General features: G+C 38.0%; 1 protein-coding gene across 21 annotated transcripts in view; it reads left to right on the top strand.

Moving 5' to 3' along the window:
- The window catches only part of Zbtb20 (zinc finger and BTB domain containing 20), a 730,255-nt gene that overhangs the window by 609,825 nt on the left and 106,427 nt on the right, over nt 1–14,003 (top strand). The window contains exon 1 of one of the 21 annotated variants that reach the window (XM_070030191.1): nt 1,706–1,766. The exons of the other annotated variants lie outside the window; for them this stretch is intronic. The gene's annotated coding sequence lies outside the window, so the exon portion shown is untranslated. Of the gene's footprint in view, nt 1–1,705; nt 1,767–14,003 lie in introns of those variants that run through there. 21 annotated transcript variants of the gene reach the window in all.

Here is a 14,003-nt window from a genome sequence, read left to right on the forward strand (position 1 = left end):
GATAGAGCAAAGAAATCCAAAACAGACATTATGCCAGCTTTTCTTCCGTTCTATCTTAGCAAGTCTGTCTCACAGCAAGCTAGAGAGCCAGTCCCTTCCTCGGCTAGACATTCTGTTGAGTCATGTTTACTGTCCCCCTCCGAAAGGTTCCAACAGCAAATGCAAGAGGTTGCCGAATGCAGGGCCATGTGGCGTGCATGCACTGAAGTGAGAGGCATAGCATACACCTGCTTTCTGGCTGTGGCAGGCCATCTTGACTGTGCCATGCCACAAGTTAGCATTTTGGATGAGCAATTGCCATTCTGTTGTTTTCTTCTCAACACATGGTGTTCAAAAACAGTTAAAAGAAAACTGTACCCATTTGCTCATCCCAGAAATCTAAAATTTCAAACATGCATGCCAAATTAATTTCACATAATATTTTCCAAGCTTTTTTCTTTGCACTGAGAAATGATGTTTCACTTTTTGAACTCTCAGTGTCCTGGCCTGAGGTAAATGAGTGCCGTTTCTCTTTAAATGACATTAAACATATAAAAGCAGGATTATATCTGTCACTGTCTTTTTTTTTTCTAATGGAATCAAAATCCTTCAGGGAGTGTCCCAAATCCACATTAATGTCTTTGAGTGCTAATGTTACCACTGGGACTTTTACATTAGCAAAATAGTGTGTGGGGTTCCCCCCCCTTTCTGTCTGTATTGAAAATAGGCAACTAAACATCCGGTTTTCCATGGCCTTCAGGTAGCCTATGGCAACATGGTGAAAGGTATTAGATAGTTTGAGTACTTTGTATCCTTTTCTACCCTTGTCCTCTCTTGTACATTTTCCCCCCAAACCTACTTTGAATGTTGTTTCTACCATGAGACAGTCTTTGGAATTCCAGCATGAATTTTACCAAGAATGCTCAAGTGTAGAGCCATCAGTCATATTTTTATCTCTGTTCTGATTGTGGAAAAGTTAGACAAATATCCAAGGTTTTAGGACCCTGCCATTGACATTTTTGTCCTTGAACTTGGGGTATTAGACATATTTCCCTTTGGTTGCTAGAGGATTACAATTCCTAGCTACCTCAGTCCCTGTCTTTTGCCACTTTAATAAGGCCTTTAGAGTGATAGCAACTTTTGATTATCAACTACCAGTGAAAAAATTTGTCATAGGTAGATAACAATTGTAAATCATAAACTATAACATAAATAATAAATAGCTCATTTAATCGTTGAATGCACACTTGTATTGAATACATTCTGGAAACCATCAATATTTCTGAAATCATTATTTTTATATGTGTACACCACATATAAGGGGCTGGAAAGCTCTGTACTATCAATCGCAAACCCCTTGGAGAGTTCCCCCTCTTGGAATCATGTTGGCCACAGAAGGCTTCATTCTGGAGCTGAGGGAGATAGCCATCCCCAGGTTGCTTGCAGGTACCTCGCTCTTTCTTCTCCCTTTCTGGGGCATTTTAAAGAACTATATTACTCTCTTGAGAATTTCTTCCTATCTCTTCCCTCTTTCTTCTCCTATATCCTTACCTACTTTTTCTTTTCTTCTCTTTCTTTTCCTGCCTCACATGGAAGTAGATGAGAAAACTGGGTGTGTTTGTGTGAGTGGAGGATCACCAGGAGAAGGGGAATCTCCATCTGCCCCAGATGGCAATGAGGAAGGAAACCAATATTTTTGCTCAGATGACCTTTCCTTGCATCTAGGCCTTCATGTGTAGAAGAAAAACTTAATTTTTTTTTTCCTTTTCACACTTGAGGAAGACAAGGTAAGTCTGCCTCCTTTCAATAGCTTTGAAATAAACCATGTGCTAGTAATAAATGGAGAACTGACTGGGCTAGATTTTTGTAGGGATAGTATACTATGTATACATCCTGACATTACAACCCTTTGAGGAGTTATTTTACACTTGTGTTCTTAAGCATTAGTTGTGTGAGAAGTGTGCACTATCTGGTATTGTCTTCTATAAGTGAAAAACTCCTTTTGAACATGAGTTGTTTGAATTTTCTATATTAGTATCCTATTGAATGACTCAAACGTTAGTGTGTTTGTTCATGCTAACAGATTTAAATGCTAAGGTGGCAGAAAATGTGTGTTTATATTTGTATTTAGGACTATGTAGTAGACATTCTCTAAAAATCTTCTCAGTGGCATTTATCACCATTTCCTTTAGGAGTTTACCTTTTAAAAGACTTCGGCAGACAACATAGACTGTGTATAGGACTGCCATAAATTAATTCCTACTTTGTAAGTCTGATAAAACACAATCTTGCTGTACCTCAGTTTCTTTATCTGATGAAACAGAAAACATAATTTCTGCTCTGGTAAAGAGCAAATAAGCCAAGAATCCAACTTAGTACATGAAACATGGCATGTTTTCACGTGTCATTTTTCCTCTCCCTTCTTTTGAAGAGGAATGCTTGGGTAGTCTTACCACTCTTTAACTTTCTATTGATAACTTTTCTCAATTGAATAAATTACTTGAGCCAATCATATTGGTTTTAGCTACCCAATTTTTGTTTATCTCAAAGGAAATGATAGTGTTCTGCTATATTACTAAAATGTAACTGTAAGCAAAATGACTTGGAGATTAAACAGTGGGTTGTTGGAGCTGACAGAAGTATTCTCTGCTGTGTTCCTGCTTTTTCCCCAGGCCAGTCAATTCGCTCAGTGACTACCTAGAAACGTAGCAAGCATTGTTGCCCAGATACTCATGACAGTAGATTTGGAGGAGAGTTTGAAGAGTGTCCAAATGCATAGAACATCTGAAAAAAAAATGGTTCAACCTTTAAATTTGGGGTATTAGAAACAATTCAGATTATTTCCACTGTCTGACTGAAATGTAATACATAGATTATGCATTATTTTATGATTTAAAAGTAATAATTAAAATGGGCTGGGAAGTTGGCTCAGTGGTAGAGTGCTTGCCTCACGTGAGGCCCTGGGTTCAATTCCTCAGTACCACATAAGCAAAAAAAGCTGTGGCTCAAGTGGTAGGGCGTGAACCTTGAGCTGAAGAGCTGAGTGACAGTGCCCAGGCCCAGAGTTCAGCCCCCATGACTGACAAAAAAAAAGTAGTAATTATGATATGTTATACTTGAATATATAAAAAAGAAAATTGTAAACTCCAAAGCAAAGCAGCCTAATTATGCACTTTTTGCTTTCATAATACTAGCCAAAAGCTGTAGCTCTAGAATGTGTGTTGAGTGAGCACATACAATACTGTAACACAAGTTACCGATTTTCACTTCCCACGAATGTACTTTATACCTACATACTTATATCTATAGACCTCTCCCTCTCATATTTGTGTGCAATATATGTGCATCTTGTGTATAATTATATAAACAAGAAGCCTTAGGGTACTTGATTCTATTGAATAACTGATAACCCCAAATCTATCTGTGAACTCCTTCCTGCTAGAATTGCCAGGTGCATAATTACCTCTGGGACCATCAGTAAGTCCTCAGTATCCTCATTTATGAAGAGACTAGATGAAACAATCACTAAGTTTAGAAACCCTCTCAACTCCATAATTCTTTTCTTTGCCCCTAGTTAGTAAAAATGTATTTTTTGAGAAGCTTTCTAGTGTTTGAACTTAGTGCAGGTTTCTCCCTAACCCAAGAATCATCAATAAAGTCAGGACTGGGGATTCATACTTGCCTTGAAAACTCTTTCAGGGCAGCCACTGAAGTAGATGCCTTATCATTTAGTTACTGGGGCTCCACATGGTTTTGCCAGACTGATGCCCAAAAGAGCCTGTGCTGTTTCTGTCATGCCAAAAAGAACCAGAAATCTGCTCAGTTGCCTGTTCTGGGCTTGCTCAGGGCACTTCCTCTTTGGTGGAAATGAGGTTGCCAGTCCTGATCTAGCTCTGTGGGTGCTTTCTGGACTTGCAGGGCATGCTAGAAATTAATGACATGGTCTGCTTTCGTCAGCGTCACCATTTCCAGAGTCAGGGCTTTCTAGTGGTTTGCTTTTTCATACCTGCATATTTAATGCTATGTCTGATAGAGCCTGATTGTTCCCATCATGAAAAGGTTTTCATGTCATTAATATGCTGATTTGGTTCATGAAATAAAGAGTAAACTGCCAGTATGGTAAAGTACAGCTGGGGGTTGCTTTCTCTTCTTTTTATAAGAAGAAAAAGACCCTGAATTTGGGCCTTTGGATTATCTTGTACTCCTTTTACATTTGAATTTCAAAATCCTCCTTAAAGGAATAATAAACCTCAAGGTCTCCACTAAGACATCTGCCTTTGGGTGAGTCCCCTCCCCCATGACTTTATGGCCATGAGCAACTCTTCCTTTCAGCTTTGTGAATTTGCTGAATCCTGGCCCTCCCTTAGAGTCATTTTGGCATCCAAACAAAAACCGTTGGCCTAGCTGGTGCTTGTTGATTACCAAATGAGCCTCAATGTCTCTCTCTCTCTCTCTCTCTCTCTCTCTCTCTCTCTCTCTCTCTCTCTCTCTCTCTCTCTCTCTCTCTCTCTCTCTCTCTCTCTCTCTCTCTCTCCCTCTCTCTCTCCCTCTCCCCCCCCACATCCTCCCTTCTCTCTCTCTCTTGTGTTACCACTCTTGCAACTATACCCTACATACCTGAAGAAAAAGAAAATCTTAACGTTTAATTTTTTCTTTGATAAAATTTTATGAATACATAGATACTGGATTTTGATTAGGTGAAGAGGAATAAGCACCAAACCTTATTTTTGGAGTCACTTGCCTGTATGCATGGACAGCCCTTGGGGGACATCAAGACTCCTATGTGTGAAGGAAAGAGGAACAGAGGTGTTGCCTGGGCTGCTCAGGACCTCCTTCTCTTCTGTCTGTATTGCAGCCCGGCTCTGGCTTAATTAATCCATTAAGCTCTATCTTAACCCTAGTCAGTAATGATGGAGGGGCTCACCGGAGCCATCTAGAATGGGAGAAATTAGATGGATAATGATTTTTGTGCTGATGATGTGTTCTGTCTTTTTATATAGTTGATCCCATGAGGAACATATTTCTTTGGTGTATTCCTGCTGATGTTCTCAAGACAGATATATTACTGAGAAATAAATCAGACTCTGAGACTTTGCCAGTGTCTAGTTCTTGGTGTGTAAATTTGGCATTTTAAAAATCAGAGCTATTTTTAAAATTATATTTTCATCAATATAATATGAAACAATTAAGATAGGAAGCAAAATTTTAAAAACTTTTGTTTCAGTATTACTTTTATTACACTCAAATGCTGTTTTGGTTTTTTATGTTAATAGCCTTAGTCTAGTTACTCCCTCCTCCTTGAGTAGAGTGTTTAAGAGATTCTTCTTCAGTCCCATTCAACAAGTGTTTACTAATACCAACAATGTTCACAGTGTTTGGCAGTTCAAGACTTAAAGTTACAGATAAACAATCAAACTATATTATTATTAATTTATTTTTTCTACCATTGTTCTAATTTATAAGCATCTGTCACATATATTTAAACTAAAAATGCAATAAAAATTTTAAATACATACAAAGTCAGATTAGAGTAGTTTTGTGGGCTAGTAGTTAACCAATAATAATTGTGGAAATCTCTCTGTATAAGTGGGGTTTAAGTTGTAATTTGAATGGAGAAAGGAGGGTTTTCAGTACGTTAGGGTTTGGTTCATAAATGCAGGCTTGAGAAAAAAAAAAAAAGCAAAAGTAGCCTGGGTAGAAGCTAGAAGGGGAAGTGATTTGCTAATTGGATTAGGGTGGGCTAACATCTTAGAACAACAAGCAAATCTATGGGGGTGGCGCTCCTTGTGTAAGGAGTATAAAATTCACAACTGATATGAAATAGAACAAAGGACTTCACAAGGAATGTTGACAGGTAAACCACTGAGAAAGCATTTAGAGTAGGGAGGAGATTTTCCTAAATCCAAAGTGATCAGGAACTGCCAAGCATGATATCAAAAGTTATCTTTGAGTTCAGATGATTCTAGATTTGATAGTAGACTATACAGTAGAAGTAAATTTTCAAAATGTAACCCTTCAGTAGAAGCTTCTGTCATTGGATATGTCTATACAAAATTTAGATAGAATGATTTAAAGGGATAAAGACAATTCTCTTTTTGTTGTTGAGAGGTGTGTGTGTATGTATGAATGTGTGTGTATGTATGTGTGTATTGTTTGCTTGTTTTAAGCACTAGGGTTTGGACTCATCTTCATTCTTGCTAGCAAGTGTTCTACCAAAGTCCCAGCCTGTATTTTTTTTAACTGTAGCTGTCTTTTGGATGGGGTCTCACATTTTTGTCTTGGACCAGCATCAGATGATCATCCCCTTGAACTCTGCCTCAGGAGCAGCTAGAATTAGAGCTGTGTACCACCAAGTTGAGGAAACATTTGGCATTATATGAAATTTGATATACTGACCAAACTGTAATCAGAGCTATTCTAAAGAGGTTAACATATTAACTAGCTCTACCCAAGAGGGACAGACTATGAAAAAAGATGGAAGAAGTATGTCAACCTCTCAAATGTATCAGTCTGAGATGAAAAACCATAGGCCTCAAGTGGTGCTTTGGACATCTGCATGTTCAGAAGATACTAAAGAAAATGTTGGAGGAATAATTGAAGGGAGATTAAGTCAAGACCTTAAACTGCAGAAGTCCAATGCAGAGAAGAACCATTTTAAGAAACTTCTTAAGGGAGAAAAACAAAAGCACGATAGAAAGAATTTTATCTCTCACCCAACTTGCTCCACTAAACTAACGCCCTCACTTTGTGTCTGAGTAGTAAGTAGGCCTAGAAAAGAGAAATAATCAATTGCTTCAAGACAGCAGAGCTAACTTGTGGAAGAATCAGAAAGGAGAAGTAAAGGTCTTTGGTCATGGCCAAGTATTCCTTCTATTGCTTCAGTGAAGGGCTCTAGAAACATCTTGATATCATGAGGTAAGCAAAGAATGACTGAATTTGAGCAGCCAAGGCAGACCTAACCTCATAGAAATGGTTTTGCTCTTTCTCTAGCTAGAAGAGAGACTGATGTATAAAGTGCATGGCACAGAAATTCACCATGCTTTGTATCTGTGATTACTAGTCTCTCTGGGTATCTTTTTCACTCCTAAGTCCATTGCTAAGAGTAAGGGAAAGATAATAAAGTATCTGCCACTGTGTCAACCGTAGAAAGGATGGTCAGGAAAAGTATGAATGGTTTTGTGATTCTCTGCTTACTAAGTGTAAGAATTGCATGCATAAGAGAACACTGAGAGACATAAAGCTGCACAATTTTGCAACTGTGGTCCTTACTATTGAAGGGGGGAAAATCTAGGGATAACTGTTCAAAGAAAGTAATAAGGACAAAATCAAGTTGATTAAAAACTTAGTTGATTAAAAGAGACAGAAAGAAAAAAAGAAAGGAAGGAATGAAAGAAAAGAAAAAAGGAAGAAAAGAGAAGAAAGTCTGAAGAGTCATCCTTCACTCTAACCTAAATTGAGGGACTGTGGTATGCTTTGGCTTTCTTCAGTACCATAATGCAAAGATTTAACCAATGTTATGGTCTGAAAAGGTGCTAACCATTACTAGCTAAATGTCATTAAATTGGCCCCTCTCCTTCAGGAAGACCTCCTAGGTTTATCTGAGAAAGGCCTTGAGTGAATGCTAACTACAACTGCAAGATCTTGAGGAAGCTGGAGGATATTCTATGCAATTATGACATGTTGAAGGGGGCTCCCTTGCACAAAACAGTCCCGTCTTTAGGAATAGAGCTTTGCTTCCATGTTAATACATTCTGGAAATTGCTCAAGAGGCAGCTTTGGCATTAGAATAGCAACTTTCAAAGCAGTGAACGTCAGCACTTCTATTTCTCCTTCTTCTTGGCGTGCATTACATGGAGTTGGAAGGGCTAATTGGCTAAATGAAGGGACTCAGTGTGGCAGAGTTGAAATCCTGGCATGTAAACGGAGAGGTGGGGGAGAGACTTCACATGCATATCTATATGGCCTCCCTTTGTGAATTATCATAATAGAAATGGTTCTGCCCCTGTCTAGTTTCCCTGCGAGATGAGTTGAGGTGTGAAGTGCATGGCACAGAAATTCACCATGCTTTGTATCTCTGATTACTTGTCTCTGTGTGCATCTTTTCCACTCCTAAATTGCATGTTTACCTAAGGTTGCTGAATAATACATTGTTTTAAAAGATGTATTCCTAAATTAAGGTTTTTAAATGACAATTCGAATATGGCTACATACAGCTGACTCTAGAAAGAAAACAATCAGTAAATGGCATTTTCAAGAGCAAACAAGAAATTCTCTTATTTATTTTTTTGAGGTGTTAGATTTGCTTCCTTGACCTCTAGCAAGCATTTGCAAAGACTGGTCAAGAATGAATCAGCTTCCTATGAGCTGACTCTATGACAGTAGCCAACTTAGTACATAGAGTGTTTCAGTCATTCATTGTGTCTTCCATATGCATTTTACCAAAGTATTTCAAAATAAGTTTTACAATCCATTTTTAACTTTTATGGAAACAACTAAGCATAAAACTCTCCTTACCTGTAGCTCCTGTTTCTCAATTCTTTTCCATTTTCTGCCTTCTAGCGGTGTCATTTGACTTAAAAGTGTCATAGCCAAATGGTTAATAAATATATTCACAAAACTTACAATGAGACATCGTAAGATTTCATATGAGGATTTAGCATCTTCTGAAATATCTCATTATTTTAGGCCTAAACAAAATTCATCATGTTTAATGAAACCCCTTCTAAAACTGTTTGACCTGAGTCAAACTGATGGCCACTATCGGATTACCTCTCAACATTCTGGGCAAGCAGGGAAGGAAAGTTCTTTAGCCTTTCTAAATGTTTCCCATTTTCATTAACTGTAGAACTTTGAGTCTCAAAGTAAACTGATATAAAATTGATAGAAAACAGGGAGTTAATTTAAATTATATACTTCTTTATTAACTTTAGTCATTTAATCTTTAAGTCACATTCTATGGCCAGAGAACATTATGAGAACTGAACCTGATATAGCAGAGTAGTGCTCTGCTATGGGAACACGATACAGACTAATAATTACTCAGCTGTTGATCACTAATGAAATAATTTGAAGTCACTACCATGGGTTGAAATGTTGTGGTTAAAAAAGCATTCAATAGAAGCATGACACTGAAAGAGGGAGTCTCAGTCAACTGAAGGCTAAATGCATTTTAAATATTGTTTATCCCAACTTTAAGAATTCCTGATTTGATTTAAAGATAATATACAAGTATTATTCTTTGACCATAGGGGAAAAGGATTTGCTTCAAGCATATGTAGACCATATTCTTTTCAACCAAATATTTTTTTAAAATGCCATTTCTTTGTTGCAGTCTGAGAGGGGTTAAATAAACTTTGAATATTGCTAGTCATTGGTAATGCTGCTATAAAGCAAAAGATGATTAGCTTTAGATGACTTAGAATATAATTTCATCCATCTCTTCATTCTCCCCAGATAAGAAATGGAAAAGCTGGGGCTCTGTAAGGTTAAAGACCTTGCTTATAGTTCTATAAATACTCTATGGCAGAATCAAAACCAGAGCTAGATTTGGTGTCGCAAATCTAAAGTCTTATTTTAGGGCCAAGTAGAGCAAGTTATGTTCACTTCAGTTTTAATGTATTTCAGAATCTGGACAAAAATCTTCCACAATGTGATTGTATCCTGTTTTCTCTATAGATTTCTAAAAAGGGAGTTACAATTGAGGGTGGAGTAAAAATCTCTTTTCTGACAATGAAGTGTTTTTGCTCTTACAGTCTTATCAACTAAATTACCAGAAAATGCATATTCCATGTCAAACTCACATAAAGTAAGTAATGTCAGGTAGCAATATATTCATAAAATGTTCCTTCTTGAGTGTATTCCTCACATATCAGACTAAAATGGATCTTGCAAAGAGCTTGCTGCTTATGCCATAAAGTCCTACTTCACAGTCACAAGGATTATAGATCTTTGACACCAAAGAGGTGACAACAACTCCAAAGAGGCCTCTGCCTATTGTTGCCTAAGAGCAGCTTCCAGGCTACCTTTGAATCCCATTGCAGGATCCCTGGGTACAAGAGACAAGGTAGGAAAGCCATGTGCAGAACAGAAGATGCTGTGGTCCGAGTAAAATATTTCTTTTATCTGCCCTATTGCCGTGTCAAGGGCAAACCAAAAAAGCTGATTTCCAGAGTAAAGACGCCTCCAACCTTTATCTACTTGTCTTTTCAACTGGGCTGGAAAAGCGGTTGCAAAAGCTGTGGCACAGAGCTGTACTGCTGTTCAATCTATAACTGGCCTCAGTTTGGTCTTCCAGATCATTCTGGGAGGGCTACAAAGATTTGGCCATAAACATGGGGAGAGTTGTAGAAACAGGTCATGTCAACCATATGAGGAACATTGGGAGAGAAGGAATATTTTCCTTGAGAAAATAATCCACCAACCAGAAGAACTTAAAAAAAATAATAACTACAGTTTAAAGATGACTTTAATGCTTTATTTTTCCCTCCCCCGAGCAAAGTTATGTTTTTGAATGTGTCCTGATGTATGTCTAAATCAAGAGTGCATCTTTATGGCTAGGTTATAAACCATCATAATAGTGAGGGGTTAAAATGGAATGCCTTCAAAAGATAACCTAGACCTACTACAGGCTCGAAACTCTATTAGCCCAGCTATTAAAACCAGGAGGACAAACTGTTTCTTCCCTGGATACAAAAGCTGTTAGGCTACGGCATGACCCAGTACAAAAGTTTTCTGAATCTCTCTCCACTTTACAAAACGTCGGCTCATTGCTGCCGTCTGCAGTGAAGCTGTTTACAGCTCTGTGCTAAGTGGAAAGTTCAAATCAATTATTGTCCATTAGAGTTTAGGTATAACTGATGAAATATCCCCAGAGGAGTATTGTAAATGTTTCAAGACGTCCTTCCCCATTATAGAAATGGGGACGCATAGTGAATTACTTACCTTCTCTCTTACCCTTAATGTCTCTGGAAGGCTACTGGGCAGACAGAGCTCATCTTGCTGGGGTTTCAAGCAAGGACTTTACCATTTGGTGGACATGTGTAGTGAGAGTGGCAAAAAAAAAGTCTTGAGTTCAACCCACCTATACACTCTCTAGATTCTTATGTGGACATAAGGGGCTCAGAAACGAAGTATTAAAAAGGAAAGATGCTTTTAAAAAAATGATCAAAATGAAACCCACAAGTTCCCTGGCAATCAAGTTCTTTTAGACATGGTAAGTTTCTTGTTAACAATCAAAATGAGAAAAGCTTTGACTTCAAATTTTCAGCAAGTGACAGTGAGATTTAATGCCAGATAATTTGTGCCAGGATGCTTTCTTTCATCAAATTGGTTCTCTACATCAAGCTTTGGCAGAACAGAAAAGGAGACCCACTCACGGCTCAAAATGAGAGATAGTTCTAATTTCCCAGAATCATTGTTAACTCACTATAAAATCTAACAATGACTTTCTCCCCATGGAGGCCAGAACCAATAGGACATAGGTCTGATTTGCAATCCGCTTTAACACGAAATGGGGTAGAAGTTCTTGACTTCTTTTGGAAGCTGTCTTATTCTCTTTCACTATTTATGCCTCCAGAACAAGCTCTATACCCTAGAGATCTTAAGTCTGAAATATATAGGAACTCATATTGTCATAGGAGAGACTAGGTATTATTCCTTACAGTGCTGTGATTTTTCAAAATCCAGAGAATCTGGATTTTGACAGAGGACAGTAAAGGAGACTTCATTCTCCCAGATCAGCCTTTGCCGTCTCCATGTGCACAGGTGGGTGATACACCATTTTATCCAGAGCTAGTCCTGTCAGCTCCAGTAGCTGCCCTGTGCAGAGAGCACAGTTGCACTCCCTGGGCTGTCATCGTGGGAATAAGAAGCATCTCCAACATGCAGCACTGACTCCTTTGTGTTTAAAAAAAAAAACCACCAAGGATAACTCCAATGATGTTTCTTTCTGCTGGCAGCTCTGTCCGTGGTGCTAAGTAAGAAATTGGCCATGTTTTCTCCTGTGGCCTATATTGCTTACCCTCCAACTTTCCCGGCGTTTCCAGTCATCTATCCATAGAGAAGCAAGTTGTTATATAGTAAATCTCATTGGAGGTAAAAATAAGCTCCCAGGATATTTAATGAGTCAGATTTTTCTTCTATATCACTTTTCTTTGTGTGTGTGTGTGGTGTGTGTGTGTGTGTGTGTGTGTGTGTGTGTGTGTGTGTGTGTGTGTGTGGCATTAACACACCAGTCCTAGGGCTTGAACACAGGACACTGGGCTTTTGTGCTCAAGGCTAGTGCTCTATCACTTAAGACACCATTCCACTTTGGCCTTTCTTTTTTGGTTGTTAATTGAAGATATGCCTTCAAGCCCCAATCCTTACATTTCAGCCTCCTGATTATAAGCATGAGCCACCAGCATTGGACTTGCTTGCTTTAAAATAAAATGAAATGAAATGAAAAGTGGATAAGAAGTTTTCTAGAATCTATGTTTCTAACCAAATCATGTTCACTAAAACCTATCACTCACTCAAGGAGAGTTAATTGGACCATGCCCACAGCACGTTCCCTTCTCCTCATATATGCATCTAATCAGACATCACATGCTTCTAATAATATGTGACATTTAAAGAATTAGTTCGTTGATTTTCCTTCGTTTGTAGTAAGACCCATAGTCTTGTTGCTTTCAACTGGCAGAGGATATATTTCTTTTCATTTGAATTCCTCTCTTCTACCTGGTATGTCAGGTGTTTGAGTGATGTATATTGTATAATTGTTTCCTCTTGGTATTTTAAGAAATTATTTGATATGCTGGGTGCTGGTAGCTCATTTCTGTAATCCTAGTTACTCAGAAGGCTGACATTGGCAGATCACGGTTCAAAGCCAGCCTTAGCAGGGAAGTCCATGAGACTCTTATCTCCAGCTAGCCACCAGAAAACTGGAAGTGGCTTAAATCATAAAGCTAGTTAGTGCCCAAGCCCAGAGTTCAAGCCCCATGACAAAAAAAAAAGAAAGAAAGAAAGAAAAAGTTATTTGATACACTAAGACTCATACTTAATAATTAAAGTCTAAATTGCTTAAAATAATACAAATTATACAGGGAATTGCCTTCACATGTATACTATTTGGGATAAAATGCTGAAGAACTATACAGATTCATATCTTTCTCCCCTGAGAATAGAACATCTGGATTCTGTCTAAAAAACAATTTAAATATGATAGTATTAACTACAAGTATTAAACATGGGCTTGGACGTATTTTCCTGTCCCATTACTCTAAGAATGTGTTTATTTAACCTTTTCTCCAATCAGCTCCCCTATTCTGAAACCCATTTTTCCTGCCCCTTCTGAGTATCAGCCAGCACTCCCATAGGTTGCTAATATGCTTATGCAGATTTAAGAACAGTACTGATTTTCAAGTTTCTTCTAGCCATTATTTGTGTTCCAAATTATCTTACTGAGTCTGTATTAATTTTCTGTTTCCAAAAGTAAACTCCATGTATTTCAAGGCAGCACGGTTTCTTTTTTCCATTTTCCAGGGAACTGGTGTTTTTAATGTCATGTGAGGACAACATTACACAATGGGTCTTTGGCAGGGATACACAGAAATGAATACCGTGTGCGAACAAACATTAAATGGCAGTCTTAATTACAGAGTTTGACTCTGTTGTTTTTAATGCCCTTCAATTTTATAATTTGATGGAAAATGCATCAACACAGCTATTTTCTTTCTACCCTAAATGATTAAGGATTGATAAATCCCCAAACCATACGAAGCTTGTTAGATACTCTCTGATCAGGTAGGTCTTACATTTCATCCACAAGAGGGCAGTAGGGATACATATCCCCACCAACCAATATGTGCAACATATGGTCGATGTGGAAACATAGTAGCCATAGCTTTCATGTGTGTATGAAAAATTCCCATTACAGTGTTGCTTCACTTATAATTATATTGAAAGTAAACACTAATTCACAGACGGACTACACATATTTTATTTCAACATACCCCACTAGTGTTTTGTCTGTTCTGGTTTAAAAT

The sequence above is a fragment of the Dipodomys merriami genome, unplaced genomic scaffold (genome assembly GCF_024711535.1).
Source record: "Dipodomys merriami isolate MVZ:Mamm:240054 unplaced genomic scaffold, mDipMer1.0.p SCAF_2, whole genome shotgun sequence".
In the NCBI taxonomy this organism is placed as follows: Eukaryota; Metazoa; Chordata; class Mammalia; order Rodentia; family Heteromyidae; genus Dipodomys; species Dipodomys merriami.